Raw genomic sequence first — 17,940 nt, 5'->3', positions numbered from 1 at the left:
GGAACAGCTATAAGTGGGCCAACATCTGTATCATAGGGTTGCTAGAAAGTGAAGATAAAGAACTAGAAATTGAAAAATTATGTGAAAAATAATGAAGCAGAACTTCCCAAACTTGGGGAAGGAAATAGACTTACAGGTCCAGGAAGCACAGAGAGTCCAAAAAAAACTGGACCCAGGGAGAACCACACCAAGACACATTATAATCAAATTGTCAAAAATTAAAGATAAAGAGAGAGTCTTAAAAGCAGCAAGAGAGAAGAAAAGAATCATGTACAAAGGGGTCCCAATTAGACTATCAGCTGACTTCTCAAGGGAGACTCTGCAGCAAGAAGGGACTGGCAAGAAGTATTCAAAGTAATGAAAATCAAAAACCTAAAACCACAAATATTCTATCCAGCAAAACTGTCATTCAGAATAGAAGGGCAGAGAAAGTGCTTCCAGGACAAAATAAAACTGAAGGAGTTCATTAGATCCAAACCACTATTATATGAGATATTAAAGAGAATGGTTTAGAAGGAGGATCAAAACTATGAACATTAAAATGAAAACTCATTACAACAACCAACAACAGAAGCTAGGGAATCGAAACAAAGGGAAACTAAGTAGGCAATGAGAGTGGAGAAAGAACTATAGGTATGGGGAACATACTGGGGGGAGGTCAGAAGGTGGGGGAAGGGGGAGAGAGAGGGAGATGGTATAGGAATTAAGAAGCATAGTAGGAGGGAATGGAATAGACAGGAAGAGGTTGAGAAGAACTATATGCACAACCAATGGACATGGACTAAAACGGGGGGACAACTGGAGAGAGGGAGGCATCAGGTAGAGGGCAGCAGAGAGAAGGGAAATTGGGACAACTGTAACAGCATAATCAATAAAACATATTTTTTAAAAAACTATGAACATTAAAATGAAAAATGTATCACAACAACCAACAACAGAAGCTAGGGAACTGAAACAAAGACAAACATAGTAGGCAACGAGGGTGATAAAAGAATTATAGGGATGGGAACATTATAGGGGACGGTGAGTAGGGAGGGGGGAAGGGGGACAGGGAGGGAGATGGTACAGAAATTAAGAAGCATAGTAGGAAGGAGTGGAGTACAGAGGAAGATGTTGAGAAGAACTATATGCACAACCAATGGGCATGGACTAATGGGCAGGGACAACTGGAGGGAGTGGGTCACTGGGTGGAAGGGAACAAATGCAAAAGAAACAGCATAATCAATAAAGCATAATTTTAAAAAGGAAATAAATTCTCTTTGGTATAAAAAATTAAATTAATTATTAAGTGGATAAATTAATTTTTGAAGCTGGAGGTAAAAGCAAAAAATCAGAATCCGAGATGTGATCTCTAAAATTCCTAGCTAAGTCTTTTTGATATAATACCTGCAGAGCAACTTCAAAAGAATAACATTCTACTTAATCAAATGAGAAATACTCCATTTCCAGTTTCTAAATTAGGTTGGAAGTTTTAATACAACTAAAACATTCATTTCAATACATTTTTTGTGACTGAGAACAATATGTACAGTGGCCGCCTGCTTACCAACAACCTATGCTTATTAATCAACATTGGAGGAGTTTGTGTCCTAAGCCTTGACCTGCATGTAAAAATTCTAGTTTGCTTGCCAGTAAGGAATACATGAGGAGTGGTCCAACTATACAGAGAAATACTTTTTCCTATGTTGCTCTTAAGAGTTGAAAAGTTTAAAAATTATTAAAGCCTCTATCATCCTCAATCCATTTGCCTTGAAAAAACCCCAGGTAATTCTCTGTCTTTGCAATCACAGGTAAGAATTAGGAATAAATTTTTTTTATACAGATGTTGTTATAAATGGTATTTACAAAATAGGAGTCTGATACTGTTTTACAAATTATATGTAAGAAAGGCTAAGGCATATGGAGAAAACTATTGAATAAAAATAATCAGAAAGCATTCTTGAAATGGATGAATTATAAGACAACATCTTAAGTTTCCCAGAATAAAAATGGGTTTTCTGAATCATGCAAATTACTAGTTATTCTTCATCTTTTCTGGGAACATCTCTTTTCTGCATGGACAATGGAAAGAGCACTGCCCAGAAGCTGAATGAGTCAATTATGAGCACCCTCACCAGCTGATACCTTTGGCTAAATCTATTTATTTTTTCCTGAATCTCAGTTTTCTCATCTATAAAATGTGTGATAAAATTATTTACCTCACAAAATTGTTACAAAAATACAATGAGATTGAAAATATAACTTTTTTTTTGTATTTACAAAGTGTTTTGTAATAATAATTTGATCTATGACGTGGGATCTCTCTAGTAAGTAGAATTTGTAATTTGATTTAGTCAGCTATTATATAAACATTATATAATGTTCCTCTATATCCTTGAATATTATTTGAATCAATGAAAATTGCACTTGCCTCTTTCACTGGTTAAATGCCATTCCAGTTGGAAAACTTTCTAGCTGTCTTCTTGATCATGGTCCCACCACATGGATTTGGACAACCCGCAATCTTCTTGGATCAATAAAACTTTCTGAGATAGAAATGTTATCTATATCCAGATAGTCACACTACAAAATTGTAATATGTATAGTGTTGCTTCTTTTATGTATGTGCAGCTTAAGAAGAAGTCCTGAGTCTGTCTGCCCATCTGTTTCTCTCTCCCAGAATTTTATGAGTTTATTGTTATACCATTGCTTCTGAACTTGGTCTGCAAGAACTTTTTATGTTTCTGCTTCAAAGAGAGAGAAACTATAAGCAATCTTTATGACTCATCACAACCCTGAGGGAATAGTTGGGCCACTGATTGAGCAGCAGCTGGAGAGTATTGTTAGGCAGAGAAAGTACAAGGGTAATTACCACTAAAGGACTCATCGTAAAAGTATAGGCTATTTGATAAGTAACTAAGTAATAAATATTGAGGCCATTTCTACAGTTTTGCACAATTTACTCAGGGAAGTGGAGAGGGTGGTTCTCAGTGTCACTATATTGAACAACTAACCCAACAACAAAATATTGGTTTATAAGACTTTTTAAATATTTTGCTTTATTTTAAAATTTGCTAAAGCTCAAGTAGGCAAGCAAAACTTTTAATTTAGTGGTGCTGTGAAGGTGCTGCCTCAGTCCATATGAGCCATGGGTATGGACTTGGGGGCGGATTGCTGGGGCGGGGGTGCTGGGTGGAGGGGAGTAAACGGGAAAAAGTTGGAACTATTGTAACCATATCATATCAAAACACTGCTTCAAGGACATCGATCAGAAGCCCAGTGCCCGCATGATCCAGCAGCGCCGCTGATGGCAAGTGGGCAGGTTCTCATCATTAGGACTCCTGCGATGTATGATGGCTGAGTCCCCATGTGGCAGCGGCGATGAGTTCAGCCAACAGCTGGCCAGGATGTTGTCCTGGGCCTGGGCCGCACAGATACATACTGAGGCTTCTGGGTCGTGTCTCAAGTTTTTCAGAGCTGAGTCATGGGAAGGAAAGGGGCCACTTGTGAAGACCAGGTCTCCACATGGGTCTCACACCTTACCTTCCTTCTCACTTCCATGACATGGCTTCGGCACCCTTTGTTCAACCTCCCCTCATCTTACCTTCCTCTCAGCTTCTTCAATGCCTGAAGCAAAACCTGCCTCTTCCAGGAAGTCTTCTTGGAGTGCCCCAGCCTACCTTCAGTTTTCCCATCAGCTTTCCCAGTTACAAAATTAATCTTCCCCTTTTAAGAGTCTGAAGTGCTTGCCCTGAACTAAGTGATTTTGAGTCTGGTTCTCTGAGTCTGGTTTCTTAGACTATAAGCTCCCTTAGGATGGGGCTATGTCCTCTGTCTTGGCGACTCCATGGTACATAACATGTACTCATCTGCATAAAGACTTAACACAACTGAATTGAGCTGAGGACCGTTCCCTTGGGACTTATCCCTTCCCTCTTCTATGACCCACTGTGGGCCTACGCATTCTCTCACTGGCCCCTGAAATCTCACCAACGCAGAGCACAACTTACCGGCTTTAACTTCATGCAGATGCTCTTCCGTCATTACGATCTTCATGAAGGGGACCAAGGACCCTTGAGCATAATCCGAGAGGTGAGCATATCTACCTCCTTACTCTGATCCCTCCCCCATCCCACCCTCGGACCAGATCTCCTCAGAGAAACTCTCCCTTACCCTTCTCCAGTCTTGCAAATGGGGACACAAAAGGAGAACTTCATTCTGACCCTGCAACAGAGGCCCTGAGAGAGGTGGCAGGCTCAACGGGCAGGGATGGCTCCAGGACAGGGGCAGGATGTGGGCTGTAGCCAACTCTGACAGACAGCCCCAGGCAGTCACTTAGTCAGACTGGCCCTTAGTATCCTCACCTGAGACTGGAGGCGGTGCTGCCCCAGCTGCCCCTTCTCTGGGGAGTTGGAACCACAATAACATGAAAGACACCAAGTGCCTGGCATACCCTCCAGGCAGGCAGTTGGCAGGGCCCATGGAGGGGCTGAGACCCAGCTCCTCAGTGATGTTACTTAGCCCTCCCCTGCCCCCAGCCTGCATGCCTGGCTCCCAAAGTGCCACCAGATCCTTAAATGGCCTATACCTCTTGCAAGGCCCTTCCTACACTTTCTTACCTGGCTAATTCTTATTTATTTTTGAATATTCAGCTCAACATAGTTGCTCCTCCAGGAAATCGTTCCTGCCCCTGCCCCCAAGCTAGGTTAAATGCTTCTCTGGGTTCCCAGAGTCCCTGTGAGTCTCTCTCTATCTGTATATGGCCTGTTGTATTTTATATGTGACTTATGACTCTCCCATCAGACCAGGAGTTTCTTCAGCTTAAACTCCCTGGGGGAGAGGGAGGGCAGTCTCCAAGGATCCTAGAGCATGAGCACAATTGTATGCAGATATGCATTTTCCTAGAATAGGTGTTCCTAACTTTCTTCAGAGGCTCACAAAAGATCGGTCACCCATGGAGGCTGGAGTCCTGCCCCACAGTGGGGGCTGTCTGTGGGCAAGGCTGGCATTGCTCAACTCTGTTCCCCCAGCACAGCGCCTGGCAGAGAGGAGACTCCCGCGGTGTTAAACACCAACACTTTTAGAAGTGATTAATTTGGAACAAGATTTAGGAAGTAATGTCACTCCCCGGGAGAAGCTGCCTCTGAACAGGCCCCCACATTCTGAGGGCTCCCCCAGTCCAGGCATGACTCCTCTGTCCCATCACTGATAATGTGAACGGCATCACCCCCTGAAGGGTTCTTTGTTTCCCTGGACTAAGCATAGTGACTGACACAGAGTAGAGGGTCAACCACCATTTGCTAAACAAACCCCCGAAGGGATCCACGGATGGATGGATGGATAAAAAACTGCAACTGATTTGAGGAAAGTAAAGGAAACATCACTTTACAAAGTACAGGGCTGGGAGCATCATCGTCTCTAAGCCTCTTTGCAGCAGGGCTTCCTGGTCTTCGGTGAAGGGTGTGTAATTATTTTGTGGGGAGCGGGAGAATAGCTGGGAGAAGACATACCCAGCATGTCATCAGAAGGGTCCTGCAGGGGATTCTGGGTGAGGGGACTCTGCTATTTGTTTTTTCCACACAGAGACAGAGCCTGGCACTGTGGCGAGAATGAAGGTAACTAACACTGAGTGAGCACCTTGACGTGCCAGGCTTCACGTTAAAAAAAAAGAAAAATTCTTGTCTAGTCTGTGAAACAGGAGTTGCTCCCCATCTCACAGGTGAGGAAACTGAGCTCAAAGAGGGGGCATCATGGAGCTGAGATTCGATGTCACTTTTCCACGTCCACAGTGGCAGGTCCCCGCTGCGCCTGGGCCCAGGCTGCACTCCAGGGGGAACTGTTCTGCTATGTATAGTTGTCAAGGTTCTGACCTGCACAAGGACTCCAGGCTGAATCCAGCCTGTGGTCCACGCAGTGATCTCAGAGGAGAGAAGACCTTTCTAATTTGCACCACAACTATCCGCTAACCAACCCTCAAACCCCAGGGGAGGCACCCATCCAGGTGCCCAAAGGGCTGGCAGTTTCCTTCCACGTTGGAGATTGTGCAGAGCCCCAGGAGCAGCACTAATGCCCAGGTACGTTACCTATGAACATGACGGAGGACTTCCGCAGGGAGGCTCGGGAATTCTTGGCGTACTCCAGGCTCTGGTTGAGAAATGTGAAGGCGCTGTCTCGGTGGGTGTTCACCTGGGACAAAGAGAACCCCCAAAGTGCTGAGCCCTCATGAGAACTAATTACTCATCCACTCCTCCCGAAGCTGGGAATGGTGACTGTCAGGCAGCCAAGCCTTGGCCTCTTGCCTCCTGAAAATCTCTGCCTGAGGCCCCAGAGGCCAGGCCTCATCTTCTCCTGGCGGATTACAAAAATCACTTTTGTGGTCTTTCTGCCTTGAGTGTCTCCTCTTCCAACCCACCCCCCTGCTGCAGCTGGAAGGAAAATTCTAAAATGCAAGTCCATTCAGAGGTGAGGATGCACATGACGTACAAGGGACATGATCGATAAGGAGAAAGATCTGACCAGGGTGAAGGATTCAAGTTGCAGAGCAGGTGGGAATAAACTGGAAAGTGAGGAAGTTCTTAAAGGCCCTTAAAAGCCAAGCAGGCAGAGGGCTGACTTATGCTTTAGAAAATAGGAAGCCAGCATTCATTTATTTTTTTTTCTTATTTTTAGATTTTATTTATTACTTTTAGAGAGAGGGAGAGGAAGGGAGAAAGAGGGAGGAAAACATCAACATATGGTTGCTGCTCACGCGCCCCCAACCAGGGACCTGGCCTGCAACTCATGCATGTGCCCTGACCAGGAATTGAACCAGAGGCCCTTTAGTTTGCAGGTGAGCACTCAATCGGCTAAGCCACACCAGCCAGGGCCCAACATTCATTCTTGATAAGGTGATGGCAAAGCAATAATTTGGGCAAAATAATCTGACAGTGGGGCTTGGGATGAATTTGATCAAGTAGAAACTAGGGGGCAGACATCTTGCTAAGAGGCTGTTGTGGGAAATGAAGAGAAATCTGATCTGATCACTCCCCTGTTGACAATCTCCACATCACGGAGTGAACTCCTGGGCATGACGCAAAGCCCTTATGATCATGTTCCTTCTCGGCCTCAACTTCCGCACTGCCTTCACCTGCCATGCACATTATGCTCCAGTCCCAGGATGTAGCCCAGTTCTCCTCAGATCTGTGCCTGATACAAGCAGTTGCTCCTAACTGCAGCGCCCTTCCCTCTCTTCATCTGAGGAATTCCCTCTCATCCCTTGAGGCTCAGCTCAGAAGCCAGCTCCTCCCTGAAGCTCCCGCAAACCTCAGGCAGAGCTGATCCCAGCACCTGTGATGTTTCTGCAGCATCTTGCACAATCTTTGTCACAGCACCTATGACATTGTGTTGTAATTATTTATACCCGTTTCCTCCACTGGATCCTAAGCTCCCCAGAGAGAAGGAGCCATCTCACTGCACTCAGGGCCTCAGTGCCCTGCACAGGACTTGGCATGCTGCAGGTGCCCAGAAACTGTTGGATGATGGATGGATGAGTGAGTGAGTGAATGAATGAATTGATGACTAGGTTCCCAACCCCTTCCTAAACCAAACGGTAGAACTTAACCTACGCGTGAGCAAAACTAGGGACAGAGAATCCTGCAGAGTCACAAGCTGGCAGCCCACGGGCCATAAGTGACCAGTCGAGTGGTGACCCACACAGTGTTTTAAGCAAGCTAAACTGATTACTGATTAATGTCATAAAAATCTGGGTTTCACTCTGGCCAAGTAGCTCAGTTGGTTAAAATGTCTTCCCAATATGCCAAGGTTATGGGTCAGATCCCTGGTCAGGGCATATACAAGAATCAACCAATGAATGCATCAATTAGTGAAACAATAAATCAATATTTCTCTCTCTAATAAAAAAAAAAAATCTGGGTTTCTAGCTTCTGTTGTGAAGGCGAGGACCTGGCAAGAGTGGCTGCACAGTGAGTTGGAGCACTCCACTCGGGCTTTCAGCAGGGACTGGGCCCTGCAGGCTGCCACAGGCACTACCGCTGGCACGTCACTCGTGATCATGTCTGCCCAGTCCCTGGGCACTGCAAGTATGTGAATTAGTGCCCTGGCCAAGCACTTCCTCCAGGGCGTTTTCTCTCTGTGTAAAATGATGGTAACGATATTAGACACTGGGTGAGGAGATTTTGAGCCTTCCTGAGAATGGTGGTCCTGAAACATCTTCCCAATCTGATATTTTGTATATATTTGTTAGGTTGGTATGGGGAATACTGACATGCTCGGTCCAAATCTCCCTTTAGGTTTGAAAAATGCATTCTCCCAGCTATGGAGATTGCTTTGGCTGAAGAAAACCGTTAACCCAAGGTCACATCCCTTCCCAGGGGGGCTGGCAGCCAGAGACAGGCAGGATGTAAAGATATGACCCCCGACTCCAATTTGGGGAATCTCACGAAGTGCTGGCTGAGGCCTCCCTGCAACCACGAGGAGGCTTGACTGCTCTACCACTCCTGCTCCTCGCTTTCCCTTCTGCAGGTGTTAACCCCAAGGGTGCACCCTCTTAAACCCTGTGCATGCTAATCTGTCTTAGAGTCTGCATCCAGGGGAACCCTGCCCATGACAACAGGGAGGGTAAGTGGGACCAGATGCCAAACCTTCCTAAATGTTATGCGTAGGTACTGGGCCATATCCAGAACTTTACTACCTTAGGATGTTCTCAGGTGTTACCTAGAAAAGGGGTTCTGTGTGGTCAGATAAGTTTGGAAAACCGTAAATTAAACAGCCATGAAACGTGCCCTTAGCACAGAACATCTCAGAGACTTTAAAGAGCTGATGGTGCTGCAAATACCCAAGAGGAAGATGACAATGCAGTGTTTCGCAAACCTAGTTTGGGACGTCTGAGAACGTCCTTTCTCCCCAGTAGGGCATATCCTATAGAACTGGTGTCATAGCCCTGGCTGCTGCGGCTCACTTGGTTGGAGCATCATCTCATAAACCAAGAGATCTCGGGTTCTTTTCGCAGTCAGCGTACGTGCCTAGGTCTGGGGGCCGGGCCTGTCAGGGTGCATACAAGAGGCAACTGATCGATGTTTCTCTCTCACATCGATGTTCATCTCCCTCTCTCTCTCTCCCCCTCCCTTCCCTTCTCTCTAAAAACCAATAAGCATGTCCTCAGGTAAGGATAAAAAGAAACAAAAGAATTGTTGTCATAGACAAGACACTCTGGGAATTACTGTTGTAGAAAAGGGAGCCGGTAAAGCCCTTTCAGCAAGATAAACAGATGTGTGTTTTCACCAGACCAATCTGGTGGCCTGAGTGGGGAATGGATTGGAAAGGTGAGAATAAAAGCTGGGAGACCCACTGGAGGGCTAGACCCAAGTCCTAGCTGAGAGACATCCATGACCTGAACTAAAGGCAGTGACAGTGGGGGTGGGGAGGGAAAATCAGATTCAGACGTATTTAAGATATTTAAGATTGATCCAGTGTGGAAGGTGAGGGAGATGAAGGCGTCTAGGCCAATTCTGGGTTTCAGCTTTGGGGCTCAAGAGGGACAGAGCAGAATTGCAACAGGAAGTCATAAGTTTGGAAGAGACATGCTGAGCTTGCAGTGCGTGTGGTTCAGTTTGGGGGTTGTGTGTGGTAAACCCCTGGAAAGGGAACACTAGGAGTAAGGAGAGAAGTTAGAGACCGAGATGAACATTCAGGAGCCAACAACTCATGGGTGCTATTAGAATTTCCAGTCAAGATGTAAAAAGAAAGAAGAGGAAAGGAAAGAACTGCCCACCTCCAACATACTCAGAAGGAACCACTGGCATCTTGGAAGCACTCACAAGGTAGTTGCAAATCTTGGCCACCGTCCGTTGCTGGCTGTCCCAGGGCTTCCGGCTATAAGCTCTTTTTGGCAAGTCCCACGCCATGAAGCAAGAACAGCGGGACAGGGTCTTCACGCAGCACTGAGGACCAACAGAAAGAGAATACCAGAGCTGTGGAGTTCCGGGACAGCCAGAACATGTTCCAGAAGAAAGTCGTGTGAAACGGCACTTTGGAGAATCAATTCCTATTTGAAGTGGACAAGCGCAGCTGGTGTTTGGAAGAGGAATCCTGACACAGGTGCTTTCGGAAAACAGACTTCTCACCAGAGTGGTTAGTGACTCCGGATCAGTTTCCATAGAGGGAGAGGCACACACAGGGCCAGGGGCCTGCGCACACTCACCGGGCCCACCTTGGTGTTGCCCTCTTGCATGGTCAGCAGCAGGGGAACCAAGGCGCTGATCAGCTGTTCCTCCATGGCAGGGGTGCGGGGCGACGACCGCAGCTTCTGGACCACCTTGCCGTACAGCTTGATGCAGGAGGAGCGCACGTCTTCTCGTTACTGGGAGAGACGTGGAGGCTCAGGCATGCTCCCTCCTCCAGGAGGCAGCCTGGGCCTCTGCGCCTCACAGGGACACACCACGGCCTTCCTTCCACTCATTCTGAGTGGCCCTCCAGGCACAGGAGGCACAGAGACAGAGAAGAGCAGAGGCCCCCTGGTGGGCCTGATCTGGGGCTGGTGTCTCCCTGCTGGAGCCCAGGTCTGGAGCTCCTCCCGCTCTTCCCAGCCAGGCCTCCTGCTCACCCAAAACATGTCTTAGAGTCAAGTGGGAAAATGAGCCCTCTGCCTGGACCAATAAGAAATGCACCTCCTGTAGGTGGACCAACAGCAATGAAGCAAGTCACTGGGAGACTTGATTATAAAAGAAGAGCTCCCTCCATGCGAGACAATTAGAAAAGGACCTTTCTATGCAGACCTATTACAAAAAGATGTAGACAAGTTGAAATAATGAATGAGGTACCCCTTCCCCTGGGCTGACTTGGCCCTGCCCACTTGGCACTGCCCAGGTGCCAGTGGGCCATGGAGGTATTGCAACCTGCAGGGAAGTAAAGAACCATCCTCTATAGCCAACTCCCACCCCTCCCACCCACACCCAAGGGGGTCCCTTACATCACTGAAGTGTGGCAGCAGGATCTGCAGCAGCTCCACATAGGCTGAGCTGTCATTCAGTTTCTTGTGGTCCAGCCCCTTGAAGATGGTCTTGAGGTTTTCGCCTGCCTCCATCAACAGCAGCCCATCCACATTCTTCAGAGCCTTCACCATGAACGGCAGAAGAGCCTGCACCTTGGTGGTCTGTGGGGCAGGAGCATTTGGAATGGGGCCTCCTACTTGGGCTAACAGGTGGGAGGCCCAGCCTCTGCTTCACCGAGAACTCAGTGCAACAAGGCTCACTTCCAGGTCTTTGCTTCTGCCATCCCTCCGGCCTGGGACACCCTCACTGAAGCTTTTGCTGTCCTCAGAGCCTTCTTTGGCCCTGCCGACTCCTTCCTGGCCTGAATACCCGAAGCACTTGGCTGTCTACTCCCTTCCTTGTATAATTATTAGTTAGCTTTAGAGTCTACATCTTGTCATTTCACCTGCTATATATATATATATCATGAGCCATAACAGTGCTTGGTAGAAAAAAACAAAGCACTTTAAGAAATGCTAATGATGTCCCAACAATCCTAGCCTTGGTTTCCTAATCTGTAAAGCAGGAATAATTACTGCCATCCCCAGCCCCTCTCACACACACGCTGCCTTTAGGGACATTATGAAAACTCTGGATTACAAACTACTTCAAAACAAATGAAGTATTTAGGGAATTATTAAGGGATACCCATTTTACAGATGGAGCAGCTGAGGAAGGGACAGAAACAGGCTCCGATTCTGATTCTAGCCACCGGCATCTGAAAGTTGATGACAGCAAGCTCCGTCCTTCCTCCAACCCAGAGTCCAGCTGGGCTGGGCTTTCCTCTTCCCTTGGCTTACCTTCTCAGTCTTGCGGGCCAGGGTGGCCAGGCCTCGGATGGACAGAACCTTCATGATGGGATCGTGGTGGTTCAGGCCTTCCACCATCCGCCCCAAAGAGTATTTCTCAGGAATCTGCTGCACCTGCTCCATCTGGAGGAGCTAAGGGAGGAACAGTGATTACTCCCAGGACGGAGGGGATAGGCAGCCCTCTGGGTCCCCACGCACTGGTAGCACAGGCCGGATGAACAGGGGCCGAGTGTGGGACATGAAAAATTATTGCCCAGTCAGCACCGTCCAATGCAAGCCACATGTACAGGCCTAAACTTCCTAATAGCCTCATTAAAAGAGTGAAAAGAAATAAGTAACATTAACTTTACTAATACATCTTATTTAACCCAGGATATCCAAACTAGTATCATTTCAGCATGTAATCAATATAAAAATTATTGATATATTTCACAGTGAAACTTGGTGTGAATTTTATACTCCAAACACCTTTCAATTCAGACTGCATTACAAGGGTCACTAGGTCCCATGTGGCTGGTGGCAACCATATTGGACGGTCCAGCTTTGGTTAGTGATAGCCACTGGTCCTCTGTCTCCACCCGGCACTCAGTGGTGATGGCCCTGTGCCCTGTCCTTTCTGCCTACTCTTCCCAGTGAGCCCCCCATTTTCAGAATCTTAACTGGTGCCCCTGGGTAAATAACTCCTAAGTCTGTGCCTCCGGCTCAGCCTCCATCTGGAGCTTCCAATTTGGAAAACCAACGGTTTACCGCACACCTCCACCGGATGTCCAGCACCTCATGTCAGAGCTGAACATGTCACTACCCAGCTCAGAGCCCCCATTCTCCCCCATTGCCTTCCACCATCAACCCTAATTGCTCTGGGGCCCCATTCGTGCCTGCCTGCCCTCTAGCCACACTCACTATCAACCAGCTTCTAAACAAGCTGCGCACCATTCATGGAATGACCCAGACTGTTTTGTCCCTTTAGGGTGGACAGGATGCCCTTCTGCCACAGCAGCCACCTCCGCTCTAGCCCATGCTTACTTTGCGTGACTCCATCTAGAACTCAGCCCCTGAGAAGCCATGTCTGACAGTGCCCCCAAGACTCACCTCGGCAGCTGGCTCCCTTCTCTGGGCCCCCTAGGGCCCTGAACATGGAGACCTTAGGACTCCCCTCTGCTAATGTATCTGCCTGCCCTCTCCCATTGTGGGTTTCCTTGAGGACACAAACGAGTGTTTCTCCTTTGGGTCCCTTTGAGACAGCTGTGTTGTGGCATATGTGCTTAGGGGACACTTGTTGCCTGAAACATGAAATTTGGATCCTTTCCTCACTAGAATTGCCCTTCCTCCTGTGTCCCCATTGCAGGGTTAGCAATCCCCCCACCCCCAGTTCTTTTCCCAGCCCCAAACCAGGCATCACTCTCATCTCCTTCCTCTCCCTCCACACCCTCCCCACCTACCACAACCACCGCTCTTCAATTTCCTCCTAGTTGTCCTCATAAACACTTCTCCTACCTCTTACCTTGCCCTATATCTACTGAGACTAGTGAGACCATGTGTCTGTATAATGAGAAGAGGGAGCTGGGGAGAGGGGCTCCTACCCATCCATACAAGATACTCAGGCCTGCTATGCACCAGGTTCTGTGCTGGGCACTAGAAATACAGGAAAGAGTAAAGATGATGATGATGGTAATAATAGCAACAGAGTTGACTCACAGAGAGCACTTCCTGTGTCCTGGAACTGTTCTGAGTGCTGGATGTAAACTCACTGAATCCTCATTGAAACCTATGAGATCGGCAGTTCATTATCCCTGTATTACAGGTGAGGAAACCGAGGCACAGGCAGGTTCCGTGACTCACCCAAGGTCACAAAGCTCCCTAGAGGAGTTCTCCGGCCATTGGTAGAAGCAAGTACACATATGACACTCACAGCATAGGGGCCTGGGGGGCTAGGGAGGAACATGTGAGCTACATCAAAGTTCCAGAGTGTACGCAGCAGGCCTGGCTCTGGCCAGGAGCAGACCACCACCTCTTCTGGGAAGTAGGAGAGCCTCGGGGAGGACACTTGCTCCTAGAGGAAGGGCCACTGCTCAGGGTTCCAGGGGAATGCTGCGGAAGATTAAGTCTAGAGTCCTTGACATTGTGGTGAACACAAGAGCATCCCCCGAGATCTGGCAAGGTCCAACTTTCCACCCCTCCCCAAAGAAACTGTGTGGCAGCCACTTAAGACTAAGGCTGATTGCAATAGGAGAGCCAGTCATGGAGACGTGGTCTGAAGCTCTCTGGACTTCCTGAGCTGCGTGACCTGGAAAAATGCCCCTAAACTTGTGCCTCACAAGTCTTCCTTTGCAGCACTGCTGTTTAGATTAGAAGGGTAACTAACAAATGAAAGCGGTCAGCACAGGGTTTGGGACATAGTAGGCCCTCAAGAAATGGTATTTTCCCTTTCCACACCGGAACCATGCGGAAAATTAGAAGTAAGACCCATGCTTATCATCCTGGAGGTGATGTTCTGCTGGTGCCTGCAAAGCCAGGCAAAGTGTCCATTCCGACCCTCACTCCTCTATTCAATCTCCCCATCTGGGAGCCCTCCGAGGACTGGGTCTGGGGCTGCAATGCATGGCCCCTGTTCTGCAGACTCGCAGTCCAGAAGAGGACTTCTGCAGAGGCAGAAAATATGCAAGGAGTACGTGGAATGCCATGCTGCCTCCTGTCCACCTGGCAGACTTTGCTCACCTGTCAAGGCCTGTCTCAAATGGCACCTCCTCCAGGAAGCCTTCCTTAACTGAGCCTCCTGCCTCTGAGCCCCACTGTACAGACCCCGGTGATAGCCCTGACCCATTCTACGACAATCGGCGGGTCAAAAGAGGCACACAGGGGTAGGTTAAGAGAGTGGGTTTTGCAAGTGTCCGTCTACCGATGAATGGATAAACAAAACATGGTATATACATACTACGAAATATGATTTAGCCTTAAAAAGGAACGAAATTCTACAACATCCGTGAATCTTAAGAACCTTATGTTAAGTACAATAAGCCAGATAGTGTAGATTTCACTTATCCAAAACCTAGAAAAGGCAGATTCACAGAGACAGGAAGTAGAAGGTGGTTCCAGGGGCCAGAGGAGGGGGGATGGGAAGTTTCAGTTTGGGAAGGAAGATGAAAACGTTCTGGAGATGATGGTGGTGATGGCTGCACAACACTACGAATGCACTTAATGCCACTGTGCTGTACAGTTAAAATTATTAAAGCAGTAAGTTTTATGATATACATGGTAGGGCAAAAGTAGGCTTACAGCTGTTCGTATGGAAAATAATACAATAATTAATAAATAATAATACAAAAATAATGTACTCACAAGTGTAAACCTACTCTTGCCCCATGTGTATTTTACCACACGCGCGCACACATACACACACATACACACAGTGTTCTAAGAGCTCAGATGTCTGGGTTTGAATGCTGGATCTGCCACTTACAGGCTGCATGGCCTTAGGAAAGTTATTTAAATCTGTGCCTGTTTATTCCTCTGAAATGGGAGATAGAATGGTATCTGCACCACCGGATTGTGTGAGGATTACATGAATCGGTATGTGTAAGGCTCCTAGAATGTGCCTGGAAGGTAGTAAGTGCTCAGTACATGTTCTATTATTATAAGTCAGTCTCTCCTTCTGGGTCTGACCCTATCCATGTCCTGACTCCTCTTTCCCCAGCAACCCCTTCCTAGTACCCACACACACACTCACTCAGCTTAGATGTCACTTGCTCAAGGAAGCCCTCCCTGATGAGCCCCATCATAGCACACATCACTCTACAGCACCCCATGTTATAACGGGGATGTCCTCTCGCTCCTTTGTTGCACCAAGGATTCATTGAGGGCAGGACAGAGTCAAACGTATGTTTATAGCTCCAATCTGGTGCTTGGCATACAGAAATGCCCAGCAAAGGATAGCGGTTGCCTGGGGAACAGAAGGGGTCTGAGAAGAGTGGAATGGGGTGAAGGAGTGGAGAGAGGAGGAGAAAAGGGAGGGAAGAAGGAGCTCTTCACATTCAGGAGAAATCATGCTCACGACAGACTGTCAATTGTTAAGTACTACTTGCGCGGGAAAAAAGACCGCTAATGTGAACTGAAGCCTATGCTCAGGGGAAGGCCTGGGAGCAGCCCCATCCTGCACGCGGTGCCCCTTTGGTACCTCCACAAAGAAGGCGGTGGTGGTGATCTTGTGCTTCTCGTCGCCTCGCTCCAGGAGCGGGATGAGCAGGTAGAGGACGCGGCACAGGTCCTCGCAGGAGCAGTGCACCATGGCCCTGCAGGTGGGGAAGGGGAGCAGTCCCTCGGGCTCTCCGGCCCCAGGGAGGCCTGCTGTGTGGGAGTCTGGCTGAGACACTGCAAACCATGGACAAGACAGGGTCACCTGGGCTTCTGCATTCCCAGGATTTCCCACCTGGACAGGACCTCAGAGGCCATCTAGTTTAACTATTTTGTTTTACAGACGGGGAAACTGAGGCTTAGAGTAGGAATGTGGCTTGCCCAACAGCACAGGGCAAATCAGTAAGACAGCCTGGCTTCAGACTGCCCACTGAACAGGACCACCCCAGGAGGAGGAGGCCGGAAGGAGAGGGTGTGAGGACCCACTCACTAAGCGCCCGGCAGCAGCCAGGTGCTTTCACATTGTTATTGCATTTGATCCTTCCCAGCTGTGTGTGGTTGCAGGGAAGAGCCCCAGTTGGGGTCAGCAGGTCATTTCGCAGCTTGGCCACTTTCTGGCTGTGTGACCTTTGGGACACAACTGTCCCTCTCTGGCATCGTCCTCTGCATCAGTAATTCCTGCCCCACCAGGCAGCATAACGATAGTAAGAGCTAACCTGTGTGTCTGAGCTCTGACCATATGCCAGGGGCTGTTCCGAGTTCTTTACTTAATCCTCACCCCAAATCTTGGCTCTGGGTCCTATTATTACTTCCTTACTACTGAAGGGAAAGTGGAGACATGGACAGGGATGTAACTTGCCCTGGGTCACACAGATGGTTCACAGCAAGCGGGCATTCAGCCGCAGGCAGACCACCTCCAAGGCCACACTCTGAACCTCTCAGCCATCCCATCATTTCTGTAGCACTGGGGGTATTAAATTCATGATGCTGTGAGGAAAGGTGCTTTATAAACAACCTAAGTGCTCTGCGGTTGCCAGGTACTGTGGTAAGCAGTTTGCTCTGAAGAGCATGTACCATCGTTCACATCTATATTGTCTATCCACCAAGGCAGACAGGATCTGCTGGTTTTAGAGGAGAGGTGATGGACTGAGGGAAGGGTTTTGCCCAGAGACATGCAAACCCAAGTCTGTCTGAAGACGCTGAGGTCCCTCCCCTCCCTCCAACCCCTGCCTTGTGGTTCCCTGGCCTCACCTAGCCAGCAGGGTCACTCCTCGGTGGTGGTCCTCCGCTTGTCCCATGAGCTCCCAGCCGCCCTGCTCATCCAGAAAGGTGGCCTCGGACGAGCAGCCCATCTTCAGCAGCAGGGTTTTCACCACTTTGACCACCCAGCTGCCAAGATAAGGGAGCTGAGACCACATGTCACCCCGCCCCCAGTAGGCTGGGCCGCCCTCCACCCAAGACTCTCCCACCATCAGCTCCCATCTGGCCAGACAAGCTCCTCTCTGTCATGCTAATCAATAGCTAGTGGTGTCCAGTGGATCCACAAAAAGTGGCTTTTTTACAAACAATTATTAGCTTTGAGAACAAGAAAGTAAACAGAAGCAAGACGTCCCTCTCTTTGGAGCTGCTGCTTTACCCTCCCGTTTCCCCTGAGTTTCTTTACTGAATGGAGAGGTTGGATTGGAGCCTCCCGCCGCCCAGGTCCTGCCTCAACCTTGCCCTCCACCCCCATCAAGCCCATGGCGGGGGGAGCTCCATGGGACAGTCCTTTCTGCTTCTTCACACACAGTCTCCTGTCCAACGCTGAGTCCTTCATTCGCTCAGGACACTTAAGTAGTGAGTCCCAAGTCTAGGTGCACAACAAAAGTTCCTGGGGAGCCTGCGCAACCCGGGGACTATCAGGCTGGGACGCCGGTCTGTGCTTTGAAGGCCCTGGGTGGGCCTGAGGAGCCCCGGTACGAGGGAGCAGAAGGAGGGCTCCGCCAGGGGCTGTCATC

At 48.5% G+C, this 17,940-nt stretch overlaps 1 pseudogene; it reads right to left on the bottom strand.

The window, feature by feature from the left end:
* Window positions 1-3,202: 3,202 nt before the first annotated feature.
* The window catches only part of LOC150016102 (maestro heat-like repeat-containing protein family member 7), a 35,439-nt pseudogene continuing 20,701 nt past the window's right edge, over window positions 3,203-17,940 (bottom strand).

Source organism: Furipterus horrens, unplaced genomic scaffold (genome assembly GCF_987537825.1).
Source record: "Furipterus horrens unplaced genomic scaffold, mFurHor1.1.pri manual_scaffold_3, whole genome shotgun sequence".
NCBI lineage: Eukaryota > Metazoa > Chordata > Mammalia > Chiroptera > Furipteridae > Furipterus > Furipterus horrens.
This window is presented reverse-complemented; position numbering and strand designations above follow the sequence as displayed.